This window comes from Gastrolobium bilobum, unplaced genomic scaffold (genome assembly GCF_033153095.1).
Source record: "Gastrolobium bilobum isolate Gb01-03AN ecotype WA unplaced genomic scaffold, APGP_CSIRO_Gbil_v1 utg17671, whole genome shotgun sequence".
Taxonomy (NCBI): Eukaryota; Viridiplantae; Streptophyta; class Magnoliopsida; order Fabales; family Fabaceae; genus Gastrolobium; species Gastrolobium bilobum.
In genome coordinates, this window is record NW_026897259.1 from 97,952 (window position 1) to 114,688 (window position 16,737).

Below are 16,737 nucleotides of genomic sequence, written 5' to 3' on the forward strand. Positions count from 1 at the left end.
GTCGTATACCAAAAGCCTCATAATGACTATCATGTTTTCTCTGCGAAACAGCCTTTGTCAGAGAATCGGCTAGGTTATTATCTGTGGGAACATAATCCATCTTTACATCTATCCTATCAATGATTACTCTAATCAAGTGATATCTGCGGAGCACGTGTTTAGATCTTTGATGAGACCTAGGTTCCTTTGACTGCGCAATGGCTCCAGTGTTGTCGCAAAAAAACTGTATGGGCTCATCCACGCTTGGAACCACCCTTAGTTCATATATGAACTTCTTGATCCACACGGCCTCCATAGCCGCCTTCAGAAGCAGCTATGTATTCAGCTTCTGTCGTTGAATCTGTTGTTGTCTCCTGCTTGGAACTCTTCCAAGATACTGCCCCACCATTTAAGGTGAATACGAACCCTGACTGTGACTTGCAGTCATCTTTGTCACTCTGAAAGCTGGCATCAGTGAACCCTTTCACTGTTAGCTCATCCACCTCACCATAGACCAGAAACGCATCTTTAGTTCTTCTTAAGTACTTAAGGATGGTCTTGACTGCTGCCCAGTGACCCTCTCCAGGGTCAGACTGGTATCTGCTCGTGTGACTTAGGACACATAGCCTTGGAAAGATGTACCCCATGACTGACAGGAAGAAAACCCATTTTCGACCCTTCCATGCCAAACCTCTTTAGCATCTTGTCAACATACGTGGATTGAGATAAACCCAGCAGCCTCTTGGATCTATCTCTATAGATCTTTATACCAAGTATAAAGGCCGCTTCTCCTAAATCCTTCATGGTGAAGCTTTTTGAAAGCCAGTCTTTCGTTGTTTGTAATGTGGGGATGTCATTTCCTATTAGCAATATGTCATCTACATAAAGTACCAGGAAGATGACATTACTCCCACTAACCTTCTTGTAAACACAAGGTTCATCCTCGTTCTTGATGAAACCGTTACTCCTAACGACTTCATCAAGACAAATATTCCAACTCCTTGATGCTTGCTATTGCAAGCATGATCCTAATAGATTTGATCATGGCAACTGTGAGAAAGTCTCATCATAGTCAACTCCTTGTCTTTGACGATATCCTTCCGCAACCAACCTAGCTTTATAGGTTTGAACGTTGCCATTTGCATCAATCTTTCTTTTAAAGACCCATTTATTACCGATAGGAACTATTCCTTGCGGTTTAGGAACCAAGGTCCATACCTTGTTTTGATGCATCGAATCTATTTCAGATTCCATGGCTTCAAGCTATTTAGAGGAGTCAACATCCTTGACCGCCTCCTATAGTTACTAGGTTCATCATCCTCGACGGTTTGTTGATTCTCAATCACAAACCCATACCTCTGAGGTGGATGGATGACCCTAGTAGACCTACGGAGTTGTATGTTTACTTCTCAATTGGAGAACGTCGCCTGCGGAGCAGACTCGGGTTCCTCAATCTGTTCTTGTGGTCCTTGAACTTCTTCAAGATCAATCTTACTCCCACTGGCTCCTTGAGAGATCAAATCCTTCTCAAGGAACTCAACATTTTTGGACACAAACACTCTGTGTTCATCCATAGAGTAAAAGTAGTATCCCTTAGTACCTTTGGGATACCCCACAAATAGACATTTAGTACTCTCAACACTAAGCTTGTCTGATGCCAACGCTTTGACATATGCTGGCGATCCCCATACCCCGAGGTAACTCAGGTTGGGTCTCTTACCATTCCATATCTCATACGGTGTGGTCTGAACAGATTTAGACGGTACCCTATTTAGAAGGTATGCCGCTGTGTCTAAGGCATATCTCCAAAACGATTTTGGAAGTTGAGTCTCACTCATCATAGACCTGACCATGTCTAACAAGGTCCTGTTTCTCCTTTCGGAGACAACATTTTGGTGTGGTGTGTAAGGTGCAGTAAACTGCGAGAGAATTCCATTTTCTCTCAGATAATCCTGAAACTCATTGCTCAGATATTCACCACCACGATCTGATCGCAATGTCTTAATCATCTTGCCACGCTGTTTCTCTACTTCATTCCTAAACTTTTTGAATTTTTTAAAAGCTTCGGATTTATATATCATTAGGTACACGTACCCAAATCTCGATTTATCATCAGTAAAGGTAATGAAATAGGAGTATCCTCCTCTAGCCTCTATAGAGATTGGCCAACAAACATCAGAGTGAATGATTTCAAATAACTCACTAGCCCTATGACTCTCAAGCCCTTTGGGCTTGTGACAAGTCATTTTCTCAGCTAGACAAGATTCACATTGTCCATAGGATTCCAAATCCATGGAATCTAGGTATCCATTTGCATGCATCCTAGACAATCTTGTTTCGTTTATGTGCCCTAGTTTACAATGCCAAAGATAAGATTGATTATCTATCCTAGGTCGTTTCACATTTACATTGAGCACTTCAGTTCTCATTTCCAAAACATATAAGCCATTTATTAAAGAATCAGTACCAAAAACAATATCATTCGAAACGATAGAAAATGTACCATCCCTAATAGTGAAAGCAAAACCATCTTGTTCTAAACAAGAAATAGAAATAATGTTTCTAGAAATGCTAGAAACATAAAGACAATTATTCAAATGCAACAAAAGGCCCGTAGGAAAAATAAGGTCGGAGTCTCCAACAGCATCAGCAGCAACTCTTGCTCCATCACCAACGCGGAGGTCCACCTCGTTCTTCTCCAATCTTCTAGGGTTCCTAAGCACCTGCAACACATTGCAGATATGAGAACCACAACCGGTATCCAATACCCATGAAGTCGGATTAGCACAAGAATAATTTATCTCAATCATGTAAAAACCTGAGGTAGAAGCATCACCATGCTTCTTGTCATTCACACTCTTCAGGTAGTCTGGACAATTCCTCTTCCAATGGCCTTTCTTGCCACATTGGAAGCACTCAGCATCGTTTTTGTCCTTGGATGCATTCTTACCCTTCTTTTTTCCTTTCTTCTTCTTGGGTTTTCCTTTGGGCTTAAGGGAGTCGCCTTCTGCAGGCTCCTTGCCCTTACCCTTGGCCTTGCTAGGCCCACCAATCAGAAGAGCTTGTGTCCTATCCTTCTTGATAAACACTTTAGCAGTTGTTAACATACTTAACAATTCAGGCAAGCTCACAAGCATCCCATGCATGTTGTAATTCATAATGAATTGACTAAAGGAAGGTGGAAGTGAGGTGAGGACTAAGTCATTACTTAGCTCGGCATCCATGATGAAGCCTAGATTTCCTAGCTCCTAAAAGAGTCTGATCATCTTAAGAACATGACTGCTCACAGACATGCTCTCAGACATCCTACAAGAGAACAATTCTCTAGAGGCCTCATACCTTTCATGTCTGCCTTTAATATCATACAACTCCTTGAGATGCAGGATAATAGAGGGAGCATCCATATGCTCATGCTGCTTTTGCAGTTCAGGCGACATGGTTGCCAACATAATGCAGACTGGCATCACATTGTCACCCATGTGCTGTTTGTGGGCCTCGAAATCAAATTCTGCGAACTCATCTTCCCCTTCCCTAGGAGCTACGGGTAATGCAGCATCTAGAGCGTAAGCTATCTTTTCGGCCCTAAGAACAATTCTCAAGTTCCGATACCAGTCCATAAAGTTTGAATCGGTCAGTTTGTTCGTATCGAGTATTAAGCGCAGTGATAGTGTATTAGTCATACTAAAAACTGAAAAATATGTAAAGATTAATTAATTAATATTGTCATGTAATTAGAACAAATTATTAAAGACTTTAAATAATTTTCCCCTCCCACTATTTTATCTAAGTCAATGACCCTTACCATTTGACTTAGGGTTAATCTACTTTTAGATTTTACCTTAGTGAGATTAAGAGTGCGATTATTTATTTTAACCCCCGTCAGTGACCGCAAGATTAATTTAAATAATAGGAGCCTTATCAACAGTATCTCATACCCTCTCTTAACATTAGGTTGACAACTCCTTGTCACTTAGTGGTGCATCTCATGCAACCAACCTAGCACTATTACCCTAAACACATAAGCCCAGCTGAGCCTGCAACTTATGCCTTAGTTAAGCATTAACCAGCACCCTAAGTGTCTCACACTTCTAACACTACTCTTGCTCAACGAAACAGTGGGTCCCAACTGAGTTGTGGAGCACCGCTATTTAGAGGAGGTTTGAGTAATATTGGTGGTGGGAGGTAATCATGCGCTTAATAATTATTCCTTTTAAGGGTTCCTTTTATTTAGGGTTTACTAAGTCTCATCAAACGCATATGTATGTTATCATGCTAGTCGTAACCTATGTCAAATATCTATCGGTTTACACTAGTCGCAATTGGACGTGCATAGTAAGGCATACAAACGTGATTTGTCCAATTCATGCATACTAGACGTCTTAAGTCATAAAAGCATACATTCACGATACACTATCTCATGCATACTAGTCGTACAAAGCATACAAGCATATAAAACACTTTTATTTGAGACAGTCATGGTGCTCGCGCATTCGTCCATCTTGCTTCTCAAGCCACGTCCGCTTTGTCGTCTAAACGCCACTAGCCTAATTCTCTAATTATAAATAATTAAAGAAACTCCAAAACATCTTTGGAGGGACAAATGAAAAATTACAAAATTCAAAATTCAAATTACACATCTAATTTAAATAGAGCAAAATTACACCTTTAATTTAAAAATTTGAAATTCAAATTTCGGGCACCATGACCATCCCCTTCCTTTTTCCACCTAAAAGGTTAGACAACTTTGCAAGCACAAGATATGAAATATCATAAAATATGTTCATTCACACGTCTTAACATTTTAACAATTAAAATATAATTACAAGAATCATGATTCAAATTTTCTTAATTTTCTCTTAATGGCCGAATTATATAACAACCTTTATAATTCAAATTTTGTTAACTATTTCTTAAAGAACACAAAATTAAACCATGCATGCAGCCATAAACCTTTTAATGACTGAATCATATATGCATGTATATGATACATTTTGTCACAAAAATTCATGTTATACTCATGAAACAATTCATGGAGAAAAAATAAAAAAAACAATCAAGGTACTCTAAGTACCCTTCATGGCCCAATCATCCCTTTCAAAAAGGTGTTTCCTTTTAAAACTTTCACAAAGTAAAAGAAACAAAACCATAACTACATATAGATATATGTGAAAGTAAAATGGCCTTGAAGGCCGTAGCATGTGAGAGGGAAAAACAAAATTTTCATATGCGGAATTACACATGCAATCAAGAATCATGCTTTATGGCATGTGATGTTACCTTTGTTTGTGAGTTCAAAACTCCAAGACGATCAGTGTTAGGTTTGAAGGGTTCAAACCCTCTAACGTTGATCCACACCACCCACGTCAAGATGCAAGAACGCTTTCTTCACCTATGCGCTCAATAGGTGAAGAAAGAGGTTAGATATATGTGTTTAGAAGAGTGAGGTCTCCAGCATGAAAACTTCACAAGAGTGGGAATAGTATATAGAAGAATTGGCTAGGTTCTTTTGAAAAACTTTAAGGAGGAACTCACCAACTAGGCGCACAAGAGAGGGAGAGAATTAGTGTATCAAATTAGAATTTTTACTTGACTTATAATGAAAGTGGCGCACAAGTGAGTGAGACAAAGGTGGAGTTGTTGTAATTCAAAAATCCCAACAACCTCCCCTTTGAATCCTCATAAGACTAGGTCTTTATCTAGTCAAAATTCTGAACCAATGGTCATCATATGACCACCAATTCATGCGCCTCTATTCAGCCCAAAAAGGGTCCAGATACATTTGAGCTGTTGCATTCAAGTTTGAACCAACTAGCTCATTGATTCACTCAACAACCAAATCTGATTGGAGCTTGTTGGTTTGACAAGATGACAATCTTCTCCCACCAAAATGGCGCCCCAAATCAGCCCTTGGAGATCTCCATAGATCTTCTCTTGATACAAGGGATTTGTTCCAATAAGATCTCATCTTATCCTTTTGTTATGAAACAACTTTTCATAGCCAATTCAAATTCGAATTCAAACGTTCAAACATTTAAATTCTAAATTCAAATTCAAAATTCAAATTTCAAAATTCAAATTTCAAATTTCAAATTCAAAATTTAAATATTTGATAATTAATTTAACTAATTAAATTAATTAGTAATGTCTTAGACCATCCAAGCCCATTAACAATACCATGTGCCCTCTCCCTCTTTGGTGGGCTTCCAAACTTCATCTTGGGCTAACAACCATTATTAGGCCCAATACCTTTAATGCTATATCATCATGACATTAAGGTGTTAGTGTGTGACCCATTAGGTCCAACATAGCCACTGACATAAATGGGCTCGAGCCCAACAAGCCCACAACCCATTTAATGATAACACAGAGCACTAGCAATGCTTTGTTGCCCCAGAGCTAGTTGCATTAATGACTTAATCATCCTATTACACATATTTGGTTGTCGTATATATTTCTTTTCGTCTCGGTTACCTTCTCATAAAACCTAGGGTAAGGAAGAATATCAACCCTTGCGGTTTAGGGTAAGCTTTATTCGAAATAGGGAATCTTCAATTTACTGACTCTAAAGGCAGATCATCTCATGATCTCTTTTACTATGCATAGATTCCCGAGTCCCTGTAAATGTCATCCTGATTTCTCCGGTTTACAGATAACCTAATCTCTCACAGAGATTTGACGAATTCCTTGAGCTTATCACCCTAGCCCTGTGCTCTTTCAGGACAAGCCCAACAGTATACCTATGATTCTCCATGTTTCAGGCAGACGAGGTATACAGTCAAAGCATGCCTTCTAGAACACAGTCTAGGTAACAACTTCTGGTCTAATGAAAAACATACCCAAATATAAAGAGACTACTCTAATGATACTCTCTGTGAGATTTCCTCATAGAGTCTCTTTTGTGGGTCTGTTCAGTGCGAGCTATACCCTTATAGATCCACCTACGACTTTAGCTAAGACATCTCCATATATGTAGCTCATGAGGTCTTTACCTTGCATCCAAATACAAGTAGATAAGTCGTGCTAGTCTTACCCGAGATCACTAATCCCCATTCTCAGTGTCTCTAGACTAGGAACATAAAATTAGAAATAAATATCCAGTATCCTTGAATCCTCATTATCGTGATCTCATCACAGATACTCAAGAGATACCTATTTTATTCCAAGGGGTTTATCCAATTACTCATATAAAATATTAACAGTAATATTGAGACAAAATATGAAACAAGAAAAATAGTGCTTTTATTTATTTGCGACAATACAAAGGTCCACATATGTCCTAATCTAATTAAAAGATTGTCTCTAAGACAGCCATATACTAACAAGCTCCCACTTGGCTAGAGCCAATCAGACCTAAGTCGTATACCCCAAGCCTCATAATGACTATCGTGTTTTCTCTGAGAAACAACCTTTGTCAGAGAATCGGCTAGGTTATCATCTATGGGAATATAATCCATCTTTACATCCATCCTATCAATGATTTCTCTAATCAGATGATATCTGCGGAGCACGTGCTTAGATCTTTGATGAGACCTAGGTTCCTTTGAATGCGCAATGGCTCCAGTGTTGTCGCAAAGCAACTGTATGGGCTCATCCATGCTTGGAACCACCCTAAGTTCAGATATGAACTTCTTGATCCACACGGCCTCCTTAGTTGCGTCTGAAGCAGCTATATATTCAGCTTCTGTCGTTGAATCTGCTGTTGTCTCCTGCTTGGAACTCTTCCAAGATACTGCCCCACCATTTAAGGTGAATACGAACCCTGACTGTGACTTACAGTCATCTTTGTCACTCTGAAAGCTGGCATCAGTGAACCCTTTCACTGTTAGCTCATCAACCCCACCATAGACCAGAAACGCATCCTTAGTTCTTAAGTATTTAAGGATGGTCTTGACTGCTGTCCAGTGACCCTCTCCAGGGTCCGACTGGTATCTGCTCGTAATGCTCAAAGCATATGAGACATCTGGTCTCGCACATATCATGGCATACATGATGGATCCAATAGCCGAAGCGTATGGAATTCCACTCATGCGATCGTTCTCAGGCTGTGACTTAAGACACATAGCCTTTGAAAGATGTACCCCATGACTGACGAGAAGAAAACCCATTTTCGACCCTTCCATGCTAAACCTCTTTAGCATCTTGTCAACATACGTAGATTGAGAAAAACCCAGCAGCCTCTTGGATCTATCTCTATAGATCTTTATACCAAGTATAAAGGTTGCTTCTCCCAAATCCTTCATGTGAAGCTTTTTGAAAGCCACTCTTTCGTTATTTGTAATGTGGGGATGTCATTTCATATTAACAATATGTCATCTACATAAAGTACCAGGAAGACGACATTATTCCCACTAACCTTATTGTAAACACAAGGTTCATCATCGCTCTTGATAAAACCGTTACTCTGAACGACTTCATCAAAACGAATATTATAACTCCTTGATGCTTGCTTTAGCCTATATATCGACCTTTGAAGTTTGCATACCATATGCTCCTGATCTTTGATTTCAAAGCCCTCAGGTTGTGTCATGTACACTTCCTCCTTCAAGAACCCATTCAAGAAGGCAGTCTTGACATCCATTTGCCAAATTTCATAGTCGTGATATGCCGCTATTGCAAGCATGATCCTAATAGATTTGATCATAGCAACAGGCGAGAAAGTCTCATCATAATCAACTCCTTGTCTTTGACGATACCCTTTCGCAACCAACCTAGCTTTGTAGGTCTGAACGTTGCCATCTGCATCAGTCTTTCTTTTAAAGACCCATTTGTTACCGATATAAGAGTCAACATCCTTGACTGCCTCTTCGTAGTTACTTGGTTCATCATCCTCGACGGTTTGTTGATTCTCAATCACAAACTCATACCTCTCAGGTGGATGGATGACCCTCGTTGACCTACGGAGTTGTGTGTTTACTTCTCCATTGGAGATCGTCGCCTGCGGAGCAGACTCGGGCACCATATATTCAAACGACCGCATTTTGCATCTCCAATGGTTGAGACTCATTAGCCCACCAATGTTGGGCACCTCCTTCAATCATGTACACCGAGAATAGCACCTTCTGATCTTCGGTGCATTGAATCACTCTGAAAATTTTGTCCATGGCCTGCAGCCATTGCACAGCCACGATCGGATCATGTCCTCCTCGAAAGGAGGGTGGTTTGTGTTTCCTAAAGGTCAGTAATAAGTCTTGATTATTTTGGCCCGCCGCTCCATGGTTTGGGTGCGGTTGGGGACCACCACCGGCTCCTGTTGTGCCTGAGCCGCTCGTAGTGTTGTTATGGTTTGTGTTGTTAGGGTTGCGTCTTATTTCATTCAGAATGTTCTGAAACATTTCTCCCGCGTTTGTCTGCATCTGTGTGATGGTATCCCTTAAGGTGTTGATTTGACCTTGCATGTCCTCGGAACTAGGAGGATTGTTGCGAGTAGGTGGTCTACGTGGTGGCATAGTGCTGCACATATGTCACAGGGTATAACAAGGGAGTTAGATAATAGTTCCATTCAAAGATCAGAAAATGCTCTGATACCATAAAAATGTAACACCCTATTCTAAGAGCCGTGGTGTTATCATTGCTTACACTTATACGCTATTTAGGGCGCTTACTGGCAGCGGAATAAATTCTCTTTCGACTACTACTAAGTAGATGGTTACTTAAGTGTCTTATGGAGACGGTGACTTATGTTACATAGAGGCTTGATCTTAATCTAAGTCCTATAATTTGAAACCTTTAAGATTCCTTATGGAAACGTTCCTTGCTTAGGTTCCTCTTCTACTCATCGTTATGTCTAAGTAAGAGTAAGGTTCCTTACACTATACCAAATCATGATTTAGATGAATTTCTAAAATAACTAAGCGTAATCATAATAACCTCAAAGTAAAATAGTTAGGTACAGTCATCCAAAATAAGTACTACTACTCAATGTCTAGAGATCCATCCAAAAGCTCATAATATCCTAACATCTCATCCAAAACGAAATACATAGCATGCACATATAACTTGTTACGAACTAATTTAATACAGTCATCCGGCAATAAACGTAATGCATCTTTCTTTATTTCCAGGCGTACTAGTCGCTTGCCATCCCTTACCCACATCTTCATTCTTGGCTTTTACCTGAAAGGGATTCCCCAAAGAGGGGTGAGATTGGGGGTCTCAGTAAGGACTCACATTTGCAGCAACCTCCAAACCATGATGCTTACTCCTGCAACTGTCATATAATAACATATACAATAATAGAATGGAAGAAACGTTGAAACATAGTTTGGAAAATAATCATGCTTTCATATCATCATACCAATCCTGCCATGGCAATTACTCTCCATGGTCTTACGGACGAATACCCAGGGTCCTCGTCAGGTTGCCTCTGTGGTATTAGTGCACAGGCCATCATAACAAATCTTGCATGAACAAAACATTAGTTCCAAACAACCAAACATATTACTGTACAACATCATACAACAGATTGCAGTCAAACCACACTTTAACATAAAGGGGTGGCAACCATAGGGAAACCACTACAACAACCGTAAATCACTTACACTTTTTCGCTTTGTAAATTCTTCCCGTAGGTGATGGATTCGGCCAAATGAAGGTCCTAGTATCTTGGATCTCTTTTCAAGCTTTGGTTTGTCCTAGTCACATATTCAACCTTAGTACATGGTCCTAAAATTAAAAGATCTAAACTTAATATCCTTCATGTCATAGGTTCGGCCTTTTAAGGATGAAAATGCCTAGGGAATAATTTTTTTACTAGTTGCTTTCATGCATAGGTCCTATACATTTCGGCCATATATCATGGTGCTAGGAAAACATTCACAAATTTCCTTTCTAGGCTTATTAGGGTTGCTTTCATGCATAGGTCCTATACATTTCGGCCATATATCATGGTGCTAGGAAAACATTCACAAATTTCCTTTCTAGGCTTATTAGGGTTCGGCCATTTAAAGGGTGCATACCTAGGGATAATTTTGATAACATGTTCATGGGTTTAATACTCATCAAGTTCGGCCATTTAGGGTTAATGCCATTAGGAGATGATTTTCAAAAAAATGCTTTCATACATGTGATTCTAAAACTATTACTTCAACACTTTCCATGTTACTTTAAAGAAAATATTGAATATCTAATAGGATACATTTAGATTCGGCCATTTGGGATTAGGATGCTTAGCAAATGTTTTGAAGATTTAGAGGGAGCATGCATACCATTTTAGGTTCGGCCATTTAGAGATAATATACTTAGGAGATGATTTCAAGGATGATAGATGCATGCATGGCTTTATTAGTCCAAGATCTAGTCATGTAAATTAGTTGAGGGTTCATTTCCACTAGCTTGAAGAGATGAAAGGCTCATAAGCTCTTACCTTAATGATGATGTCTAAAATGCAACTTTAGCTAAGGCTTCACACTTGATCTTCAAGGAGCCTAAGATTGAGAGTTGCTTCCAACAACTTCTTGATCTCTCTCTACGTGGGTGGAGACAAGGAAGTTGGAGAGCTTGGAACAATGTTGAGGTAACCCTAGGCCTTCTAGCTTGGTATGGCCGAGGCTTAGGAGCAAGGAAATGTGTAGTGTTTGAGTGTTTTTGCTTGCTTGGCTTGTTTGGGGAGGAATGGCCGAAGCCAATGTGTGAGGAGGAGAGGAGTCCTTTGTCTTGTGTCTTGATTCTTACACGGCCTTGTGGGGAAAGGGGTGAGCTCTTTGCCTTTTCTTTTATTTAGGCTTTGCCATCATTTGCTTAGGGGTTTAGGTTAGGTGTACTTGAGTATTACTTGTGAGTGTGAAGGAAACTACTCACATGCATTGGTGGGTGATGGTGCTTGAGTGTGGAGTGTGTGATAGGTCTTCTTTGTCATCCTTGTAGAAGGTTCGGCCGAATGTGTGAGGAGAGGAGAAGATTTGATCATGTGATCCTTCCTTGGTGGCCGTGTAGAATGTGCTTAGGGAGAAAGGAAGACCTTGGTCTTTAGAATGTGCCATGAATGGCTTGGAGTGTGGAAGAAGCAATCTTCCTTTTCTCATCATGTTTGTGTCATCCAAGGTGGGTATGGAAAGGAGAGTTGCTTTTGGAGAAAGGAAATCACATGCATGGTTAAGGCTGGGAGTGTATCTTACACAATCTCCTACGTTGTCTTTTCTTTCCTTATGTAGCGCCTAGGGAGTGTGGAAAGCAACTCCTTTCTCCTTTCTTCTTGTCAAGGCTGGGGTTGACATGTGAGGGAGTGGAACTAATTCAAATTCTTCCAATCATGTTGTGACACCTCATCAAGGGTTGGTCTTTGGATTTGGGTTGGGTTTGGTGGGTGTTTTCGGCCCATTAGGTTGCTAGAGGTTGGATCATTAGTAATTGGGCTTAGGCTTGGTATAAGTGGTGTGGGCTTGGATCTTTGTGTGTATACTATTTGGGCCATGTCTTATTCAATTACTAAAATGGGCTTGCATTGCTTTGAGCTTAAATCCTTTCTTAATTGGTCTTGACTTATTCATATTCTTAAGTAGGTTGGGCTATGACATTGTTTGGGCTTTAAACCATATTGAGCTAAGTTATTACTTATCTTAGTTAGAGTGGGTTCAAGGTCGTTCTAGCTCAAGACTAACTAAGGATAATCGTTTACTGAATATGGGCTTTGCCCTTTGATTCCATTTCATTAGGCTAATTCCGAGTACATGATTTTTGGGTTATTACCGGAGGCTACTTGGGAACGGGAGGATGAGATTGTCCGGCTGTATCCTGAGTTAGCGGACATGTATGAATTAATTTTGCGGACAAAATTCTAAAAGGTGGGGTGATTATAACACCTCGCATTTCTAAAGTTGAAATATTAATATATTAAATGAGAATCAAAGAGAAGGATTAGTGAAAATCCTAAAAATTAGGCCAAAATACAAAGAAAGGGAAAAACGGTAATTAGCCAACACGCAACCCTAGGAAGATAAAAGTTGAGTAGAAGGTCTCAAATGGTAAAAATAATCCTGGACATGGATTCAGGACGAAAAATTGAGTGGATAGGCAAGTTTTGGAAATTTTGATGAATAGTAACTTTTCTGGTGTAAAATACTGCGGTATAATGGTACCGATAGGCGTAAAAATATAATCATTATTTTTAGGAAGTAAAAATATGACGTGGACAAGAAAATTATGTAGGTTATGAATTTGGGGTGTAAATTAGGTGACTGATTAAAGTTAAATCACATGTGGGACCCACCTATGGTTTAAGTGACTCAAAAGTCACAATTTCATGACACTTTCTCTCTCCATTCTCTTCTCTTCTCCTGTGAACTGCAGCCCCTACATGGCCAAAATTTCTCAAGCTTTCTTTCTTCCATAACTTTGTCATCTAGGCACCAAATTCACCAAAGTTTGTGTTGAAATTTGTTGTAGACGACCTTCTAAACACATTTGTGCTAGTGGCAAGCCTTGAATCTAGCTCTATTTTTCAAAAATCCCTCCTCAAGGCATATAAAGTTAAGGATTTATAAAGTTAGCCATATGGTGTGAACTGTGTAATAAATATAAACTAAGTTGGGTTGTAAGAGCCCCAAGGCATTGTTGGTCCTTGTGTGTGCCACCCATTGGTTATTAGGTACATTTGAGGTACTAGAGAGCATTTGCAAATTTGAGGATTTTAGGAAAAACAAAGGAAACTCTAACTAATTTTTTGTAGAATTGGCAGAATTTAGACGAACTTCGAGAGAGTATATCTCCCTCCACAGAGGTTTGATAGGGACGTGCCATACGCCATTCTAAAGCTTGAGATGTCCCCTACATTGTGCTAAAATCTGAGGAATTTATGGGTTGCACGCTGCGCTGTAGAAACCTGTGAACACAGACTGTCCAGAACGCACCTATGCAGGGGCTGTTTCTGGCAGTTTTTGGGAATTTTATTCCCGCTTCGTTTCTCGGTCAAATTAAGAGTATGATATGTCAAATTGAAGCTTGAGGTGTCTAGTATATGGTACAAAATTTGAGAGCAATTGAGTGAGTGGTTTTTCTGCAATAATTCGTGGAGTGAAGGATGTTTGGAGTTGTTTTGGGGTTGGTTGGCAGTTTTGCTTATCCAACTTCAAACGGCGATATCCAGAGCAAACAAGATCGAAATGACTCGTGTGATGGTTCATTGGAAAGGTATTTAAGTAAGAAAAGAGGATAGCTAAAGAGGAAGGACTGGTTTTGTGCGGTGTGTCCGCAGAAAAATGATAACCAAACCATGTTCGGATGAGTGGAAAACGTAAAATCGAGAAATTAGCTAAGTGGGCTTATGGGAACCCCTTAGTGACTTGTAGTAACTAAAATAAATTATAAAAGTAGTCTAAATATGTATTCCGCAAAGATTTTACAGTTACAGTCACAGCTTCTAATTATTACGCTTTTTATTGTTTTAAATGCTCGCGTAATAAACGAAAAAAGTTTACTCGAATTTTTATAAATGAATTATTGTGATTGTAACTGCGCTTAATATCATAATTAATGTTAACAGTACCGGTGTACAACGGGCTGTTACAGTTTGCCACAGCCATAAGCACAATGAAAATTTCTCACATTTGGAAATTAAGTTTTTGACTATTCTTTGTGTGTGCAATAACCCAAAACACAATAGTTCAATGGACCTTCATATTCCATAATGATAATCTTGTTATTCATTTGGTTTCATGATTGTTACTTTCAAGGGTTAAGTGTTTGTCCTTTTAAAGAACACAAATTGGGTCCTTTTAGTTTTTAACATTATGTCTTACCGATAAGACATAGTTATATCATGAAAAAAAAAATTCTCTCTACAAGTCAGCTGAAGTGATTGAGGAAATAAAAAAGAAGAAGCAAACTTTCATATTATAACTATGTTTTACCGGTAAGATATAGTGTAAAAAATTAAAAGGATACAAACTTGTGTCCTTTAAAAGGATAAACCTTTTTTTCCTACTTTTAAATGATTTTATTTGGTTTAGTTGGGCCCAAATTTTGAAATAGGTCAACTAATCATTTTTGTGATTAAGTTTAAAAGTCTTTCTTTTTTAAAATAATAGGAGTAAGAATAAATAACATAACTGATTAGAACAAAGCAGGAAAAAAACAAATATACTGGATAAAAAATAAAAAAAGGTAAAATACAAAAATAACCATACTATAATGTTTCTTATTATTTGTTTGCATTTAGATAGTTTGCTGTTATTTTGTATTGAGTATTTAATTTTCTATATAGGTGATGCCAAATTATAATTTTTATCTTAATTAATTGTAATTAATTATATAATAAGTAAAAAAACAAGCAGGTGCCAAGGCACCTGCTGGCATGGCTGTAGCTCCGCCGCTGGCAGAAGAACAAATGCATACATTCCTTGATCTAAGACCAATGGCTTTCCATACATCACCTTTTCATTCCATTCCATTGACTTATCCATAAACAAAGTCCCTCTAATTGGAAAACACCAGTGCCTCATAGGAAAGCAGCAGATAATCAAGTCTGAAGAATCACACCTAGGAACATACAGAGAAACACCAACCTAGAGTGATCAGTGAGATGGAAGATCAATAACCTTCACTTACCTTGGAATGAATTATTTCTTACTCTGAAATCTATGAAAAGGAATTTGTTTTTGAATAAAATTGTGTTTCTCACTTGTTAAACTTTTAATGTTGAACTTTTCTTTGAAATTGAGCAGCTAAGCTACTACTTCTGAGTTGTTTAAGGATAACCAACAGTTTAGTTTTAGGGTATTTGATGGAACGGAAATTTGTTTCCATTTGAGCTCATTTTGATGGTAAAATTCCATCTGTTCTCTCAACTGGTGACCATTTTTTGCCTTAAAAATATGTTTCCAGATCTTGAGAACAAAAGCACAAGAAAGGAAGATGATGATGTAATCAGTTGAGAATGCCAGAAAAGAGGAATGATTTGACTCATTTACAAACCTGCTCCACTAACCCCCTCTCTGACCACCTAGCAGGAAACGTTGAAAAGAAGCTTCCAAAAAATAGAAAGAAGTACAGCAATCAAGCAGGAAGAAACGTGTACAACAGATAATAGAGAGCAACCATTGGGTTAAAGGAAAAGTAAGCATGGGAGATTCAGAAGAAAAAGGCAAATCTCAACCTTAAGTTGTCCCTTCCAAACAACTTGCTTCACATATCAAAGTACTATTGCACCGCCTCTTCATGCAATCAAGGAACAACTGAGGCAGAATCACAAGATTGACATCCACTCATCTAGCCTATAAATAGGGTGTTCCAACACGAAGAAAGTATCGAAATCCTTAAGAAGAAATCATCTAATGTAGTTTAGCGTTTCTATTTTTCACTTGTATAGTTTTAGCAATAGATAAGTGATAAAAACTCTTCCTCCGTTCACTTTCACCATTTAAGACTCCTCACGAGCATTTTTAATACTTCTCCATTTTATTTCTTTGTAATGTAAACTTGTTTCCTATTAATATATGTTTGTTGTTTCTCTTCTCTTCCACTCATTATCTTCAAACTGAATCTCGGGATTATGGGATTTCAGATTGAAATAAGTATGTTTGTGTTTTCAGCCATGGGCTAAGTTGTTTTTGGAATGGAAAAACTGTGAAGTTCTTAAAGAACTATGCTCAACACTTTTATACTGAAGCTAATGTACTTCTATGACTGAAGTAAACTTAACTCTTTGGGTGTCAATGGAAATTAAATTCAAACTGAGAAAGGAACTTCCTTAAGGAAGGAATTTCAGACAGTTTAATCATGGGAGAAAAGTAAGACTGTGGAAATAATCCTGCTGGTTGCCTTAGG